The 19311-nt window shown below is 45.4% G+C and overlaps 1 protein-coding gene and 1 non-coding gene across 3 annotated transcripts in view; one reads left to right on the plus strand and one right to left on the minus strand.

The window, feature by feature from the left end:
* KAZN (kazrin, periplakin interacting protein) overlaps positions 1 to 19311 on the minus strand; it is a 1229740-nt gene that overhangs the window by 978945 nt on the left and 231484 nt on the right. The window lies entirely within an intron of this gene.
* Positions 17802 to 17904, plus strand: LOC112438352 (U6 spliceosomal RNA). Its single transcript, XR_003026796.1, has one exon. It is a non-coding gene; the product is annotated as a U6 spliceosomal RNA (small nuclear RNA).

The raw sequence follows: 19311 nt of genomic DNA on the forward strand, positions 1-19311 counted from the left end.
CTGGTTTTAAGGCAAGCCAAAAAAAAAAAAAAAGGGAAGGAGGGAGGAAAAGAGGAAGATAGCAAGGCAGGAACAAAGAGAACGACCTTGCTTCTACAGCAGATAAATAAACTTACACGGATTTCCCATCAAAAATGTACTCTTTATAGCAACATGAGAACAAATAATGAGGGGAAAAAAATATCAATTCCCATAAGCACAAAGCCTTAACATTTTCACTTACAACCTCAAACTGAACAACATCCAGCCATTTCCCATAATTTCAGTAATGGCCGAGACATTGGAACATGCAGTAATAACAAACAAAAACACGCCATTATCCATGCACAGATGTAACCTCCAAACACAGAGATTTTTCTCCAGGACCTTAAAAAAATTGCTTTCAGTAGCACATGCTGCCAAAACGTGCTGATTTTTTTGCCTATTTTCACTCAGTTTGCCTTAGGCTAAAACTACTTATCGTCCAGGCAGGTACCCGACCCCACAGGGTCTCAAATTATTGAAAGCAAATTGGCTTTCAGGCTGTTTCCCCTCTAATCTCAATTCTTTGAGGCCCAAGGGGTGATTTACATGGCAAATGGGTCCTACAACCACCATTTCTCCTTGGAGTCCTGGCATCACCACAGAGACCAGAGGAATTTTTTTTTATTACTGTAAATGAGCCGTTCGTTACATCTGGTTCCACCAGCGAAGGATGAGTTTTACCCCCTGAAGAAACCTATGGGGCTGACCCTTGGAGAGGGTCTATGTCAACAGGTGGGCGTCGGGAACCTCTGTGCTCTCAGGCCCCAGAGGCAGGAAGCAGAGACATAGCTCCTGCGGCCAGGTCCCCATGTGACCACTTGGGGCAAGCATGTCATTTTCTCCAAGCAGCTATTTTTAGTTTTTTTTTTTTTTTTTTTTTTAATGGTAATCACTTCAACAGTGTCATGGAGAAGATTCAAATGCTTCCCCACAATTTCCAGGTTTTCCCATTCCTTTTCTGGGGGTTTTCTGGGGAAGTTTAGAAGAATGATCTAGAAACAGCTTGCCAGGAGAATTAAGCAGCCAGAACGGCGTCCAGGGAGGAAAGCTTTTGGCAGCGTGCAGATTCTTGGCATGGTTCCTCCAGGGCCACAGGGACCATCCTAGCTGGGCCTGGGCACCTGCCCAGAACTTCTGAGCGGAGCGTTGTTCACATGCCACTCATTCTTGGCAGGCGAGATGCAGAAGGCATCGGTCTGTGAGCATCATCTCTCCTCTGCCGCCTGCCAAGGATTAGACAGGACGTCTTTCTTCCCAGAGAATGAGGGCATCTTCCCAGCCGATCTCCCATCACCTCTTCAGGTACAGACTCAGGCTGCTTGTCCTTAGAAGTCGTTATAATGAAGAGTGACACATAAACCTTCCAGAGAAGCCCGAAACTTCTGGACGGGGTTCGTGGGGGAGGCAGGGGGGCAGGGGCAGGGGTGGTGGAGCAGTTTACACGTGTGTAAGAACTACAGGCAAAGCAGTTCTAAAACTTGCTATGGAAACAAATAAAATGTGTTCAAAAGCTAAAAAGAATGATTGGGCTCTTTTTCTTTTGAAAGTCAAGAAAAAGAGGAAAGAAAATATGGGATAGCGAAAAGGGGGGTGGGAAGGCCTCCCTCCCTCTAAATGTATTTTGTATTATCAGAAGAGAATGGAGATCATGCAAATGTTTTCTGGGGACCTAACATTTAACTGTTTTCATCTTATAATTATCGAGATCTTCATTAATAATAATTATAATTATTATTATACCTGCGAAGCACTTTCTGTATGCCAGGCCTTGTGCTGGGTGCCTTAGATATATTATCTCATTTAATCCTCATAGCCATGTGTCTTATTGAATCAAATCCTCATATTATCCCAGTTTTACAGATAAGGAAATTGAGGCTTAGAAAGATTAGATAGCTTGCCCAAAATCACACTTTCTAACTGATGGGGCCAGGATTTAAACCTGCCTCTGTTTAATCATAAAGCCCTTCCCTTTAAGGACTACCCTGTAAATCACCTCTTTCAGGAGAAAGAGAGTTGGTTTGACACCTGCCTCTCTACAGTTCCTAGAGCCAGACTCATTTTTGAAGACTTTCATGGATACCTATATGGTGTGTCAACAAGAAAGCTGGCCACTTTCCTCCTTCCTACTTAACACACACACACACATACATACCACATACACACACACACACACACATATTTACCTCAAATCCCCTTTCCCTCCTCCCACACTTGAGTAAATCAATTACTCCATGCTTTATCAAAAGCCTATTTGACCATAAAGAATTTTAGAGAAAATCTGACCCGATCCTTTCATCTCATGGATAAAGAAAATTGAGGCCCAGAGCATGGCTGATGCCAAATAGGGACCTGGAATTCCTTTTTCTGGAACAGTATTCTCTCCTCTACGGCCCTGCAGCCCATGCCCTGCTGGGCACTGGGTAGAAGGCTAATATCAATCAGCCCTGGCCACTGGCCACCTCTGCAGAAGCTAATTGTCCAGAGGAGGGAAAATACAAGTTTATAAATAACTAAAATATCAGGTCAAGCACATTGCAGGGAGCAAAAGTGGAATAGAATAATGGGGCTGGGAGCTCCAGGAGGAACAACAACAACAAAAATTCCCTAGCCGTGCAACCAGCAAAGTGTTCAGGAAAGAGGCAGTGTCTGAACTAGACTTGGAAGGATTAGTAAGCTATACGTGTGATGTGATGGGAAGGACATCGGCAGTGGAGGCTTAAGACATGGATTTCAGGTAAACCAAACCAAACACAAAAAGTGCTTGAATTCCAAATAGGTTTTGCCGGAATGATGACACAGTAGCCATTACCATAGCGAGAAGCTTGGTGTACCACATCAGCTTACCTTCTCCCTTCAGTATCTTGCAGCAATGGGCTATGGGCAAAGCAAATTTGGATAGGAGCAAAGGAGTGGCCACTGTCCAGGACAGAGGAGAAATTAGCGTGGGACAACTCAGTGGGCTGTATTTGGGAAGTGGTAGCAATTAATGCATTAAGGGGTTGTAATGTTTTCTACAGCCTTCTCGAATGTTCTCTCTATGGGCAACTACTATGAAGAATGAAAGAATGAAAGGAGAGAAGGCTGCCGCTTTTCTGGGAAGGCCAGCCCAGACATTAACTTCATCCACATGTGCTGGCCATGCCTCTTTGAGTCCATCAGCCCTGGCACAATTTGTATGATTCTAAATCTCCCTGAACCAGGCATGTGATGTGTAAAACTAGATCCATTCTTAGTGTTGGAAGAGCCATGCCTGCCTTGGAACACAGAACCATCTGTTAGCATTAGAAACACACAGCCTTGCCCATTCATTCCACTAGTGGGAGTTGAGATGCCTGGAAAAGAAAGCATGAGCACACGCTTCCAAAATTGGAAAGGGGAGGCAACCTGGCATGGATGGAGATGGTGCGATGGGGGAGCTATTGAGAAATGAGCCTGGGCTCTGCGATGTACGCCGTTGCCTACCTGATATCTTCTCCCACTTCTGCATTCCTAGCAGAATTCCAACAATGCGGAGATGTCCACCTTCCCTTTCCAGGACGATCTTGTGGGGGCTCTAGGGGAGGCTGAGGGAATTGGTCTGAGGGAATCCCATTTCCTCTTCCAGTGACTGGTTCTGGTGCAGGCGTGGGAGATACATGTGACCAATGAGACATTAGAGAAGTTCCAGTGGGATACTTCCAGGGAACTTGCTTAACTTCTAAGAGTGAACCATAGAAGGAACAGGTCTTTCTTCCTTCTGAATGTGGTCAAGTCTGGACGTGACTCCTAGATCTGCTTAAGCCCTGTGGCTACCAGCTTGATGATGGCAGGGCAGAGAAATGGAAAGAACCTGTGTCCTTGATGACATCACTGAACTTCCGAGTCAACCAGCCCTGAGGCTCACCCTGCCTCAGGACTTCCTGTTAAGTGCTAGAATACATTTCTATATAGTTTGTCGGATGTGGGCAGATTTTCTAGTAGTTGCAACTGAACGCATTTTAACATATAGGATATGTATACACACACACACACACACACACTGTAACATTTATTTAATGCTAACATTTTACACTACATTTAATCTTTCCAACATTTTTGCAAAGCCCGTACTATTATCCCCATTTCATACATGGGAAATCAAAGCTTTAAAAGAGAATTACTCATCTATTATGTGGTCTGGCTCAGATACACACTGAAGCCCCTGGAAGAATTCCTTAACTGATAGGCCTAATCAAAGATAGAATGGGCTGCCTGGGCGTGGTGGCACAAGCCTGTAATCCCAGCTACTCAGGAGGCTGAGGCAGGAGAATCGCTTAAACCCAGGAAGAGGAGGTTGCAGTGAGCTGAGATCGCCCCATTGCACTCCAGCCTGGGCAACAAGAGCAAAATTCTGTCTCAAAAAAAAAAAGCCTCATATTTGTTGTAGGCTTACTCACCGCCAGATACCGTTGTCAGCAGTTTACATGTTTGAACAGATCCAATCTCTGTGGTCATCCCCTGAAATGAATATTATTATCATTCTTATTTTGCAGATGAGGAAACCAAGCCACAGAGGTTTAAGCAACTTGCCGAAGGACACCCAGCTGAGAGGTGGTATCAATAGAACTTGAGCCTAAGCAGTGTGGCTCCAAAGCTCATGTGTTGAGCCCTCAAGGCACAGAGTCAACCCTGTGAGTCCCAGCCAGCCTGAAATCTCTGGTTCTGGTCAGTAGATGGATGATCCATATTGGGAAGAGCAAGTATAGTGCAGCTGCCCAGGGCTGTAGGGCCACCTGACCCACGCACCTGGGAACACCTTACCTCTTACAGAAACTTACTTCCAGATTTCAGTGGTGTTGCTTTGAAGACCAGAAGGCAAACCCTGGGTGTGCACCTGCCTGACCATCACCTCTGGTGTGAATGATCCCACCCAAGCATATTCCTAAGGACTGGGCTGGACTCCATTCCCGGAGCTCTGGCTGGGATGGTTCCTTAATGAAAGCGTTTCCCTTTGACTTCCCAGCAGCGGCCCTTCCTTCCTCACTTGTTGGGAAAACCCAGGGCATGTTAGCTCCTGCCTCAGAAGACAAAGAGGAGAAATCCTTCCTGAGCTTCAAAGGAAACTTCACAACCCTAAAAGCAGTGGTCTGGCTGGCAAAGTCTTTCTCTCCCTCGGCGTTGGGTGGCCTTTAGTGACTCCTGGCTTCAACCCCAAGCCCCCAGCCCCACTGAAAGCTTGATGACCTCTGCTCCTCACTTGGTCCTAGTCCCCATGCACTCCAGCAGGGCTTACTGCAGTCATTACTAAGGCTTTGGCTCATTAGAGGCTCTTCCACTTGGGCGCAGGATTGGCAAAGAGTTGCAATTTGGAGCATTCTGTTTACAAACAAACTAACCTCATAAAGTCAAGCCAGGAGGCAGCAAGCAGCTGGGGAGAAGCCACATTCCCATCCCTGGCCTTCCCCTCCCTCCTGGGTTAGTTATCTCCCACTCTTCTTTCCAGGGTACTGTGCACCTGGGCCCTCAGTCACCTCTGCTGGGAAGCTCTTTGGAATTTATGGAATGCCTTTCTGCAGCATTCTGTCTTATTTGCGTGACTGAGGAGGATTTTGCCACTGATGTCCTGTATTTCAACAAAGCGTCCTGCTTGCATTTTCTTTCACCTGCTTTGCAATTGTTTAGTAATACTTAAGTGCCAGGCTCTGGGTTAAGCACTTTATGAAGCTTTCCACACAATACCTGGGTTAGTTCCCTGACACTCTGTGAGGTGAGGGCTATCACCTTTCCTACTTCACAGGGGGGCATCTGAGGCCCCATGAGGCTAAATAGTTTACCCAAGGTCACAGGGAGATGGAGTGAGCCAGAGGACATCCCCTTGTGCCCTACTGAGGCTGGGGCTCCCCAAAACTCTGCAGTCCTGCCTCCCTCCATGGGAGATTCAGTACAAACCAAATAGCCACTCAGAAATCAACAGTGTTGACTTCCCCACCAAGATGTGATCCTTTAGCTTTGCTCTCTGAGGCCTTGATGGGTTTTCCACAAAGACCCTCCTCTTCCCCAGGGTCTCCTTTCTCTCCCCCATTCTTCAGAGACCTCCACAACAAATCACTGCTTGGGAGCCAGTAACAAGAATGCCAATTATTGTTCCATGAACCAAGTGTAAAGTGGGGGCTTTCTGATGGGAAAAGCAAGACTTAGAGCAAGTTTCTCATCTCTGTGACTTTAACATATTTCCTACATTTTTAGCAAAATTATAGAGGATAGTTCCTTTTGGAATCTTTTGAGCAGCCTCCATTTGAATTCGAGATGGCAAATTCATCCACATGTTAAACTTGAGCGACAGACCTGCCTTCTCTTTTAGAATTAATTCCAGTTTGGTCAAAAGCAACACTCTCTTCAAAAGTTAGCTTGGAGCCAATGAACAGAGGAAAAGAAAATGTTCAAGTGGTCTACTTAAACAAGACCTCGCTCCATCCCACCAATTAAAGAGAAATTAAAACGGCTTCCAACTAGAACTTTAAATGCCTCTGAAGGGGAATTTCTGAAGAAAAAACCTTTGCCGTTCGAGATACTTGTAAAAGATATCACAGTCTTCAATCTCAAGGGTCCCTGGATTCCCAAAACCTTTGATCATCTAAATTTAGCGTTTTCATAAACATTTCAGACAGCAGGCTAATTTTTATTCCCTGGAGAGCCTCATGCACTCAGACTGCAAGTCCAGGAAGAATGTCAACTTTTAAGAACTAGTCAAAGCCTCGCCAAGACTAAGAGCCAGATACCAGCTATTCGGTTGACTTTAAATCTGTGTCATTACTCACTGTCCCTTGAAGAGGAACATAAAATTTTACTATATGCTGCTTGTAATTCAACAAATAATTACTCAGCAGGTGATGTGGGCAAGGCCTCCTCACAGGGTGCCGTGAAGGAAGCGGAGATGAGCAGGCCTGGGTGCTGCCACTGCAGTCCAGCAAAACAGAGAACATACAATCCTACCAATCAGGTTGCAGGTTGGTGCAAAAGTAATTGCAGTTTTTGCCATTACTTTTAATAACAAAAACTGCAATTACTTTTCCACCAATGTAATAATAAGTGTGAATGTGTGAGTGTATGTGTGCATGTGTGCACCTGTGTGTGTGTGTGTGTGTGTGCACGGGTGCATATGCATGCATGCTTGTGAGAGGCAGTACATTCCAAGGACAATTTGTTGGAAAATATGTCATCGAATCTGAGATTTAAAGAATGGATAGAACTATGGGTAATTTTTCTGTCTTTCCATTTTCCCTCTTTATTGCTGGCAAGTTGTTTATGTGATTAATAATAATAAAGCAGAGAAAAATGGGGAGGAGGTGAAGGCCAGTGTGTTCCGAGAGTACCATGAAAGTGTAGGCCTGGAGGCTGGAAATCCCAAGGCGGATCATTTAGAAAACAATATGCCGCTAATATCTCTTTTGTTTTGAAAACAAATTCATGACTGTGCACCTTTATTTAGTAGCTGTATGATGTTTGCCCACACAGATTTCTACTGCTACCAATAAAATGATCTTTTACTAAGTCCTAGGATAATAGCCAAGAGCACCTGCCCTGGAGTCAGCCTGTATGGCCGCATGAGTTTGGGCAGGTCATTTAATTTTTTGAGCTTCAATTTCTCATATTTGATTTCAGAATAGTAGTAGTACCTGGCTCATAGAGTCATCAAGATGAAACGAGATCACCTCTCTAAAAAATACCTTGTCCATTGCACACAGTAAATGTTCTGTGAAAGTCCACAGTTGTTTCAACATCTAGGGAGGATCCTTTCAGCCCATGTCTTCTTGGAGCTACTGATCTGACCATTTTGACCTAGTGGATGGTTTTTTTTAACCATATAGTTTAATAAAGATGGACCACAATACCCATATGTCCATCACATCACTTTATCTTACCACTTTCTGTTACCCAGGCTTAATCTTCTTGAAAGCAGAATCTAGGCATACAGATGAGAAAATTGGCTCAGACCCTGTCTCCCAGTGGAGAGATGTAGTATCCAGCTAAATCCTAGAACTTCTGACTTGAATCCACTTCTTTTCCCAGTATTTGATACAATCTGTTAAATGTCTTAATGTCATGAATGTGTTAACGAGGATTCATTTTGTGGCAGAAGCAGGAATCAGAACTGTGTCGTCCCCTATGATGAAACGTCCACTCTAGACTGCTCCTTCGAGGCAGGACTTACAGGTCAAAAGGATGCGACACATCTGGTTTCTGGTCATCTCACGCTTCTCTTGTGGCTTCGTCCTCAGTCTTCACATGGCTGGAAAAGCCTCCAGCATCCCCAAACCTATGTTTCAGGAGGCATCCTGTGCTCAGTCCTGCCTTGGGGTCATGAGCCCATGCTTGATGGGATTATGACAATTAGCCAAGACAAGGTCACAAGTCACCATCAACAAACCCCTTGGAGAAGGGTGTGAGGACTCTGCTTGGTCAAGAACAGGCCACTCATTTCACCATGCATCCATCCCAACCACACTGAGCACAGAAGTGGGGCTGCTTCCACAGAGGTCATTCAGGATTCTGTTACCAGAAGAAAAGACACTGGGCAAGCCAAGTCAGCATTTGTCCACTGAGGAATTGCCCATTACTAGATAATAGAGGAGAAAATTATTTTCTGGCTAACTGAGAGTTACACATAGATTCCCCTATTTTCTTTCTTTCTTTCTTTCTTTTTTTTTTTTTTTTTTTTTGAGAGGGAGTCTCACTCTGTCACCAGGCTGGAGTGCAATGGCACAATCTCAGCTCACTGCAACCTCTGCCTCCCAGGTCCAAGCCATTCTCCTTCCTCAGCCTCCCAAGTAGCTGGGATTACAGGTGCTTACCACCATGCCCAGCTAATTTTTGTATTTGTAGTAGAGATGGGGTTTCACCATGTTGGCCAGGATGGTCTCAATCTCTTGACCTCATGATCCGCCCACCTTGGCCTCCCAAAGTGCTGGGATTACAGGCGTGAGCCACTGCGCCTAGCCAAATCCCCCATTTTCAAATCACCAGAATGTAATAAAGTAGACTTCAAGGGTCACATCACAAGATGCCCCCAATTTCTTAACCCAAGGGTTAACCTTGTGCACATCTATCCTTACTGTGATGAGCCTAATCCCATCTTTCCTGTTGTAATGAGCTGAAAGAGTGGTCCATAGAGGACCATAACGATGGAAGTGTTGGAGACAGTGGTGACTAGGACCACCACGAAAAGTCCTCCAATAGTTACAGAACCCAAGCATGGGTTCTCTAACCCATACTGGATTAGAGAAAAGTCCAAAGGGAGACAGTCTAACTATCTCCTAATATTTGAGGGGCTGTCATGTATGGGGGAAACATATTGTTAATTCAATATTCCACTTAGAGGTAACATTCCATCGAATGGGGGGAAGTTATCAGAAGGCAGGTTTTGGCTCAACAGTGGTATAGTGAATGCTTGTTGATTTTGCTCTCCAGCATGCATTCTTCCTTTTTCTGGTAATGGCACCCTGATTTTGTTCTTGGGAGACATTTTCTCCATTCTCATTTCATGTAGTTTGAGCAGCTTCCGTACCCACCTTCAAGAAAGTAGCCCGTGATGGGGGTTTAGCCAGTCAGCTCAATGCACGCTCAGGCCACAGGCCCTGGCTGGTGGTGGCAGTCACTTTCTGTATCCCTCAGCCCACCTGTGGTTTCTGCTGAGCCAGGGCACCCAGTTCCTAGGACCCTGGTAGTATCACGCTCAAGCACCTGCTGTGACCCCCTGCTTTTCTGCCTCAGGCCTTTATCTGAAGCCTACCCCCGGACCCTAGCACATCCCATCTGAATTCAGCCCAGAGTGGGGAGGTGGAAGGGAGCAAATGCCTCCAAAAATGATCTTCAACCAGTGGAGACAGGAGATGGGGTGTCAATGAGCCATCACATCTTGTCCTTCTAGGGGGTATTCTACACAATTTCTGAGGGACCCCGGTAGGGCTGAGCCTCATTTGTTCATAGCAGTAACCAGTTTCATTATATATCTTTTATTGACTTTCCCTCTTTCCCTGGGCTCACCTTCCACATTAACTGCTTGTGCTCAAATCTCAATCTCAGGCTCTGTGGGTGAGTGGCAGGTGGCACCCAAATGAAGTCATTGGGAATTGATATGTTATCCAGTTTGGGCCAGTGAGAGAACAAAAACTCCCAAGAATTAGAAGGGAGCCATTGGTGTGGTGTCATAAAAAAATGAGTCTGAATTTGCCAGAGACCACCAAGCAGATCCAGAGGACAAAGCCAAGTAGAAGGAAACAGAGCTGAGATGAAGCTTGGCGATATCTTTTGAGCCCTGAATCAAGCCTCACCTGAACCCTACTTTACCTGGAATCTTGAAAGTTATGTAACCCACTAAATTCCTCTTTTAGCTCAATTAACTGAAAGTGGAGGGGATTTTTTCCACTCCACTTCCAACCAAAAGATTCTGAACTAAAACCACAAAGAAATAAGTTTCCAACCATTAGCGCCGCCTCACAGTCAATAAGGTTGCCTTGAAAAGTATTGAGCTCCCCATAATTGAAGAGATCCAAGCAGAACACAATAAAACATCTATCTAATGTGCTGGAGAAGGTTTCTCCTTCTACACTAAGTTTGTTTTAGGGGCTTAGGAGGCAAACTACACAAATTCCAAGATCCATTTCAACTCTAACGTATCGGATTGACTAATAAAAATGAATAAATTGATTCAACACCTCTCTGGCTAAGAGGTGACCAGTGACAGTGTTTCCAACCTTGGCCTTACTCATCACACTGTAATATGGTTTGGCTACGTGTCCCCACCCAAATCTCATGTTAAATTTGTAATCCCCAGTGTTGAGAGGGAGGGACACAGTGGGAGGTAATTAAATCATGGGAGCAGATTTCCTCCTTGCTGTTCCTGCGATAGCGAGTGAGTTCTCACAAGATCTGGCTGTTTGAAAGTGTATAGCTCTTCCGCCTTCACTCTCTCCCTCTCCTGCTGGCCATATGAAAATGTGCTTTGCTTCCGCTTTACCTTCTGCCACGATTGTAAGTTTCCTGAGGCCTCCCTAGAAGCAGAAACCTGTACAGCCTGCAAAACCAGGAGCCGATTAAACCTTTTTTCTTAGTCTCAGGTATGTCTTCATAGCAGTGCAAAAACGGACTAATACACACTGCTTGCATAGTATTAAACAATCACATTTCATTAATGTGATTAATGATTAATGATTAATCATTGTTTCCCCTGCCATCTCCCTACCCTCTGACAATTCGGATCACTGATACTTATTTAAAGCTTTTCTTTTCAGAATTGCCTAAATGCTACATTCTCTACCTGTATCAGAGGGTTGACAAGACAATCAGCACACTCAGTGTTAATATCAGGTCCCAAAAAGAGACATTCTCACTGAGGAGGAATCAGTCAACCCCAGAGGCAGCAAGAAGGATTCACAGCTTTCTGGTTACTAAAATAAGGACTACTTTTACTCAGGACAAGCCTAATTATTATTTTGATGGCAGGAGGTTCAGATATGTTATCCACAGGCTCACAGATCTCCTCCCTCCACCCCCAAAGACCTGCTCCCATAAGACATGCTACATTAATATTTATTTTTTCAGAAACAGCATGCATTAACAAAATGAATAAAGCAGCAGGAAGTAAGTGGTCTCAGAATTTTTTTTAATAATAAAAAAATCAGCTTATTAATGGTGAAAATATACCAACAGGCACTTGTTTTGAAGAAAGATGTTCCACCTTGCATACAGAAGGAGCTGCCTGGCATGGTTAGCGGGAACACACTACAGATGGGAGTGAAGTCCCCACTGATGGCTGGATGGAGGGGCCCCCAGCCACCTGCCCTCCCCACACATTTGGAAGGAGAGACCACAATACCATGCTCAGAGCTACATAAATGAAAAAAAGAAAGAGGAGAGAGGCGATAGCCCTTAACATTTTTGGCCCAAGGAAAGAAGCTTTTAATCAGAAAGTGCTAATTCACTTATGGTCAGCAGAAAGACAATAAGAGACAGACTTACTGACTGTTGTAAAATGTAATTGATTAGGGTTTCTGAATCTTATTCATTTTTTAAAATGTTCTATCTTGTATTATGTATGCAGGTTGCTGGCTATATTTGTCCACTTCTCTCAATTATCTGCATACAGAAAATGTGACAAGGGCTGCTTTTCTTTTAATTTACTCTTGTGATCAAATGAGTTTCATCCATCAGGCAGCAGAATCGTGAAATGATTTCCTTTACACAAATACCAGTGTTTCAGTAAACTCACAAATGGATAGGAACGTGCATATAACCTCTCTCTCTCTCTCGCTCACTCGCTCACTCACTCTTCTCTCTCTCCCACATCCCCTGCCCTGTTTTTCCATGTTATGGCTCCCTTTTCCTGTGGGCTGCTGGGAAAATGGACAATGGACAAGTGTAACACCTATCACGAGAAGAACATGGAGAATATGGACGAGTGGCACTGAGTGAGCCCCAACAAGGTGCCTTCCCCCATGACTCATCTGAGCTCTGCAAAGACACAGCACAGCCCCACAGATGGGCAGCCAACCAGGAGCCCATCCCTCTTGCCAATTCTCCCACTGGAAAGTGGAGGATTCAGGGGAGGAATCGGGTGGGAGGCACAGGGCAGTTTGGCCTTTCACATCCCATTTAATTAGGCCTGATGCTTGAAGGAATATCCCTGAACTTGGCTGATGGATAAGAAAAAGCTGACATATTTGGGCTAGACTTTTAGGCTTGGCAGAGTGTTCACTCCATAGGGGCACGGGGATCGAGTATCAGAGGGAAAGAAGAGCACAAAGCTGGGGTCCAAAGACCAAAAGTGTGTCCGGCTTCTGTATTATCTGGCCTCCAACTAAACATTCCCTTTCATGCCTTCCTCTCTAGGCACAAAGACCCATTCAACTGTGAAGCAACTTCAATAAATTCAACTCCACTGATAGGGTACCATGTGAGTCCCTATGTGCTGGACTCTGTTCTGAGCAGTAGGCTACCAAGATAAACAAAGAAAAATCAGTGCCTTTTAGGAGGCCTTGGTTGAGCAAGGGAAGTGGGTTCATAAATAAATAATTAGAGAACAAATGCATCCACTTTATTACCTGCTAGGCTTATGTTAAAATTCCCTTAAAGATGGAATGGCTTCTGTTGAGGCAATTCATATCTCTCAAAAATTGTACTTCTAGCACCGGGGCTTTATGAACCAAATTAATGATCAGATGGGTTGAAGGGTTGAAGATGAAAATGGAGATTTCCTGACGCTATGGTTAATGTGTGACATCTATTCTGGGGTGGCTTCCAGTCTCAGCTCTCCAAAGACAAAAAGCCAATAAACAGTGAGGACACCTATTATGGGCTGGAATATGTCCCTCCTCACCCCCCAAATTCATATGTTCAAGTCCTAACCCCCAGTGTCTCATAATGTGACTAGATTTGGAGATAGGGGCTTTCAAGAGAAAATTAAGCCTGTTTGGGTGATCCCTAATCCAATATGATTGGCGTACTTCTGAGAAGAGGAAATTTGGGCACACAAAGAGACCACAGGGTTACACAGAGAAACAGCCATGTGAAGAGGCAGCAAGAAGGCCGCTGTCTGCAAGCCGAGGAGAGAGACCACAGGAGCAACCACCCCCCTGCAAGTGTCTTGATCTTGGACTTCCAGCCTCCAGAACCCAGAGAAAATAAATGTTGATGGTTTAAGCCACCCAGTCCGTAGGATCACTATGGCAGTCCTAGCAAACTAACACAGCATGACTCCCTCTTAGCAAACTAACACAGCATGACTCATTGAGATGATCTCCCCACTTGGCTGCCCACGGAGAGGCCTTCATGCCAGCCTCAGGCACCAGCACCCCTTGGTGGCATTGTGCACCAAAGCACAAAGCACAAAGATAAGGTGCAGTACCACCTTATCCCCTGAGAAACTGCTTTGCGCCCAAGCACACAAAAAGGGAGCTCCTGGCCTCCTGATTTTCACAGACTGAGCACTGAGCTCACTGCCCCACTGGCTCACTTCACTGAGCTCTGCCTAACCTTGGACTTTTCTACTCCAATCCCACTCAGCCTCCTGGGACCTTCAGATTTGACATTCGGCATCGTCTTGTAAACTTGGACTCTGACTCCCTCTTGCCCTCAAATCCCATTCAGTGTTGCCAGGACCACCTGGTCCTCCCATCGTGGGTGGACCCAGGGACCTCACAACATTCCCACACTTCCTCAAATCTCTCTTCACTCCAGACAGAACAACCCCATGAGCCAAGTGCCCAAGTCTCCTCTCTGCCAGGGTGTCCCTAGCACCGACTCAAAGCACCAACTCAAAGCCTGGCACACAGTGTGGGCTTCATATACCTCTGGTGACCAAATTCGCAGACTGGATACATACACAAAGAACAGCCTTTCTCTCATAACCCCATGCATTCTCTCAAAGCAAGACTCCAGAATCAAGTGAAAGCATTTTAGATTTATTTAGAGTGTTATCTGTTATCAAGGATGACGGGGGAAGGTTAGAGGACGCCGGAGCACTTCTGAGCACATACAGATATAGAGGAAGGCAGAGCCACTGCTAATTTCCCAAGTGGGAAATACCCTGTCCCCATTAGCGTTGGATTTCCTGGCCTCCTGGCTTTACCACGGCTCCAGTGTTAGGTGAACCTTTATTTTTATATTGCACAGAACACACACTCAGACCAAAAAAAAAAAAAAAAAAAACAGTAAAGGGGTATGCTTTTTCTCAGCTATTGGAAAACATATATAGGCTTCATGGATCCTACATTACCTCTAAAATTGTTTTCAGATCTGGCCTGTCCTATGTTAAATCGCTTCCTCATTTTTCTTTTTATGTGCAGCCTTCACTGTGAAACAGTTTTTGCATCTGGACAATGAAATTGAACTTGCCTAAAGGGCAAGGAACAACGTATAATCATAAATTGAAAACTTCTCAGTTGGAAAGAAGTCACTGGAGGCAAACAGATGATGGGAAACTTTTGTTTTGTTTTGTTTGAGATGGAGTCGCATTCTGTCACCCAGGCTGGGGTGCAGTGGTGTGAGCTTGGCTCACTGCAACCTCCACCTCCCAGGTTCAAGCGATTCTCCTGCCTCAGCCTCCTGAGTAGCTGGAATCACAGGCGCCTACCACCATGCCTGGCTAATTTTTGTATTTTTAGTAGAGACGGGGTTTCACCATGTTGGCCAGGCTTGTCTTTAACTCCTGATCTCAAATGATCCGCCCACCTTGGCCTCCCAAAGTGCTGGGATTACAGGCGTGACCCACCGCACCCGGCCAATGGTGGGAGACTTTTAAGATTTAGGTAGATACATCATCATTCTCCAAGACCCAGCATGAGCAGTCCAAGGAGGAACATCAGATCAGGAGTCAGAAGACCCAAGGTTGATTGACAACCCCACCCCTTCAAAGCTGTGTGACATTGGGGAAATCACTTCACCTCTCTGATTGTCCTTATTTTTTTATTATTATTATCATACTTTTGCATTTGTAAAATAAAAGTGATATTTATGCCATGTCTGTCATGAGGTCATTGTAAAATTCAAATGAGACCTTTGCTAAAATGCACCACTCTGTACAAGTAAAGGAAACATATCAGGAAAGAACATCTGAAGCTTGGGTTTAGATTCCCAGTCTGCCAGTGAATACTTCTGTATCTGTGGGCCTGAGGTATCACTTTCTCCTTTTACACTTCCGTTTCTTCATCTTAAAATGTAATAAATAAATTAAGCATCTTGGCAGGGGGTGGAGGGGAGAGCTTCTGCCTTTATGATACATGGAATAGAGATGCGAGGCCTTTTCCTCTTGGAATTCTAGAGGAGGAACCTTCTATCTTTGGCTGCTTACCCTAGGGAAACCCACAATGAGAGAAAGGTGTTCATGCCTCACGTGACTCAAAGTCCTACCTGTTTCAGTTGCAACTGTGTCCTAAGGAATCCTAGCTTCACTTTGCTCCACCACACACACAGTCCACATAAGTAGTGAGAAAAAGCTGCTACATATATAAACCAGATCATGTCACTGGCTAGTCTGAAACCCTCAGTGCTTAATACACCTTCCACTTACAACAAACCCTAAATTCCTTACTAGGGCCTCTAAGGCCAGGTAAGAGCTGCCCGCAACCCCTACCCCCCACCCCACCCCGCACCACACTCCACTGGCCTTACTGACCGAGGTTGCAGTTATACCTGCCTTCCCATGGTTCCTCAATCCTGCCCTGATCTTTGTCGCCTGAATCTAATGGTTCTGCAAATCTGCCCTGAACCTTGTTGCCTGAGGGTAATGGTTCCTGGAACCTGCCCTGATCTTTGTTGCCTGAGGGTAATGTTTCTTCCATGGATGCTTTTTTCCCCTGCATTCATTTCCTGTGGCTGCTGTAAGAAGTCACTCCAAACTGGGTGACTTAACAGAAATTTACTATCTTCCAGTTCTGAAGGCTGGAGTTGAAAACTAAGGTGTCAGCAGGGCCCCACTCCCCCAAAAGGCTCCAGGGAACCATAGTCCCTTGACCCTCCCAGCTTCTGGTGGCTTTGTCTTTCCCTGTGGCAGAGTCCCCAGCTCTCTGCCTCTGTCTTCACATTGCCTTCTCTTCTGTATCTCTGTCTTCCCCTCTCTGCCTCTGTCTTCACATTGCCTTCTCTTCTGTATCTCTGTCTTCCCCTCTCTGCCTCCACTGTCACTGGATTTAAGCCCACCTGGACGATCCAGGGTGATTTCACCTTGAGACCCTTTTTAATGACCTCTGCAAAGATCCTTTTTCCAATCAAGGTCACCATCACAGTTCCCGGGGAATGTTTGGCTAGGACATGGACATATCTTTCTGGGGGCCACCACTGACCCCCAAGCCCCATTGCCACACATTTTTGCTAGGTCAGAAAAGACATTTTTGATAGTCACGATCAGGACAGGGGCAGGGGGAGGATGGTGCTTCTGACATCCAGTGGGTAGAGGCCAGAGAATCTGCCAAACATCCCACAGAGCACAGGATGCCCTTCTACAAGAGAGGATTATCCAGCCCCAAATGTCAATAGCACTGAGATGGAGAAGACCTGCCTTCCAGTTTTGGCACCTGCTGTTCCCTCTTCCTGGGAGACATGCCCGTGGATGATCCGATCTTGCTACTGAGGCCTCACCACCCATTACCCTATCCACTCGCTACTGCAATCTGTGTTTCATTTCCCTCAGAGCCGCGTCTCAATGGGAAGCCCTTATTGATTCACTTACTTGTTTGCTGTGTCTCCCTCTCTCCCCTCCCCAGTGCTGCCCCCGACAGGAGACTGACCACAAGCTCCTGTGAAAGCTGGATTTTGTCTCTTTCCGAACCACATTTCCATGCCAAGAGCAGAGCAGGTGCTCTGTGCACACTTTCTGAATGGAAGAATGAATGAATGAACAGGTGAGTATCCCGCAAGAGGGCGGGCCTCAGAGGCACCGTCCACACCAAACATTGCCAGCACTCGAGGGGACTGATGGGACTTCAGGAACTGAGAGAGGCCATTGGCGAATATACCGAGATGTCCTTTTCCAGAGAGCTTAAGCAATAAATAAGAAAAGATCTTTCCTTCTTTTTCTGTGTGAGTTTAAATCAAAATGTGGGTTTCACCATTGTCTATTCTGTGCCGAGGATGGTGATAACTGATGTGATATTAACAATGAAGCTGAATGCAAGATCCCTGACTTTAACAAGCCTGGATTATGGTTAAGATGAGACTGAACCCAGATAAAACAGTGTCTGATTAGGTGCCAGGCTGCATGAGGCTAGAGAGAGCCAGCGGCTAGGCAGGGACGGGGGTGGTGTGGTGAAGCCGTCATCACAGGGGCTAGCTTCGGCAGTACATATTAAAATGAGAATGGTACAGAGAAGACTAGCACAGCCCCTGTGTAAGAATGTCACACCAATTCGTGAAGCGTCCCATGTTGTGCTCAGTGTTCGGAAAGTCATTTCACCTTAGTGAACTTGCTCCAAAGAAACAGTGTGAGGCAAAGCAAAACAGGGGGCACCAAATGTTGAAATTGTGATTTTGCACCACAAAAATATTCACGTAAGGTGATTTGTGATATAAGAAAGAAACAGAGTTACATGTGAAATGCATCTTGGAAATGGGGGGAAAAGTCGTCATAGAAAGGTAGACCCTTACCTGGGTCGGAATGAATGGGGAGGGCTCCTATTGGGAAGGAGCCTCCGAGGGGCCAGCCACACATTTGTCATCACTGAGAGATGAAGGGAGAAGCCTGGGCCACTTGGGAGCTGGTGAAGAAAAGGCCCCAAAAGAGGGTGGCGGCATGGATGGGTTTAGGTTGGATTCCATCACTTTCTGTCCTTGACCACTGAGACCAGGGGTGTATGTTTGACCCATAGATAATATAGGCCCACCGGGGGCTTTCAGTAAGGGAGGGCACCTCAGAAGTCATTTGGGAAGATTGATCTCAGAGAAATAGAATAGCCAGGAAGAAGGAGAACTTGAAGGGAGGCTGCAGTCCCATTTGCAGGTGATTGCGGCCATCCAGGCATGAAATGGTTGACTCTATTGGAATTGCGTATTTATTTCATAATGAGAAGCAGAAACCTTCTTCACCTTTCCATCCTTGCCTCTCCTGTTGCCTCTCCTCTTCTCTGTATTTGGAATTCTCGCTTAAAAATTCATTTGACTGCATACCTGCTCCAGGTGATTCTCTTCTCTGCAACAAAGCACTCATTTCCAATGAGGAAAACTGGAGTCACAGAGATGCTAGGAGGGAATGGTCCTGCAGAAGATGCAGCAGAAGGTACATACACATCAACAAGGCTGACAGCTGTTGGAGACAACCATCTCCCTGAAGCCTCAACATCCACATTGCTTGACTTGGTTAAAATCTGTGACCTCAACACAGCATGAATGCAGCTTAAAAAAAAAAGTCATGCCTCTGTGTGTTTCATTTTATGTACTCAAAACACAGGTAGAATGCAGAAAAGTGGAGCTTCAGCCTCTGCAGGAAAATGGCAATGGAAACACAACCATGGAATTGTCCCAGCAGGAAGAGACTCTGGCTGCCCAAGGAGTGACATCAAGATATTGGTGGAAATTCCAGACAACAGCTGGTTTGATCTATTATTTACATTCCCACGTAATTTTTACATCTTTTCTGGATTTTAAAATTATCTCTGCCAACTACCCATTCCTCCGCTTTGCTATCAAATGTCGCCTTGCTTATCAAGTTATTCCCTACAAAGTAGGGAAAACAAGTATGTCACAGAGCAGTAGCCATAGACAAAAAACAAACAATAGCAAAAACCAAGGTAGGTATTTTAATCTAGTAGAACATAACACAGGTACATTTTTGTCCAAAAA

Source organism: Pan paniscus, chromosome 1 (assembly GCF_029289425.2).
Source record: "Pan paniscus chromosome 1, NHGRI_mPanPan1-v2.0_pri, whole genome shotgun sequence".
Lineage (NCBI taxonomy): Eukaryota > Metazoa > Chordata > Mammalia > Primates > Hominidae > Pan > Pan paniscus.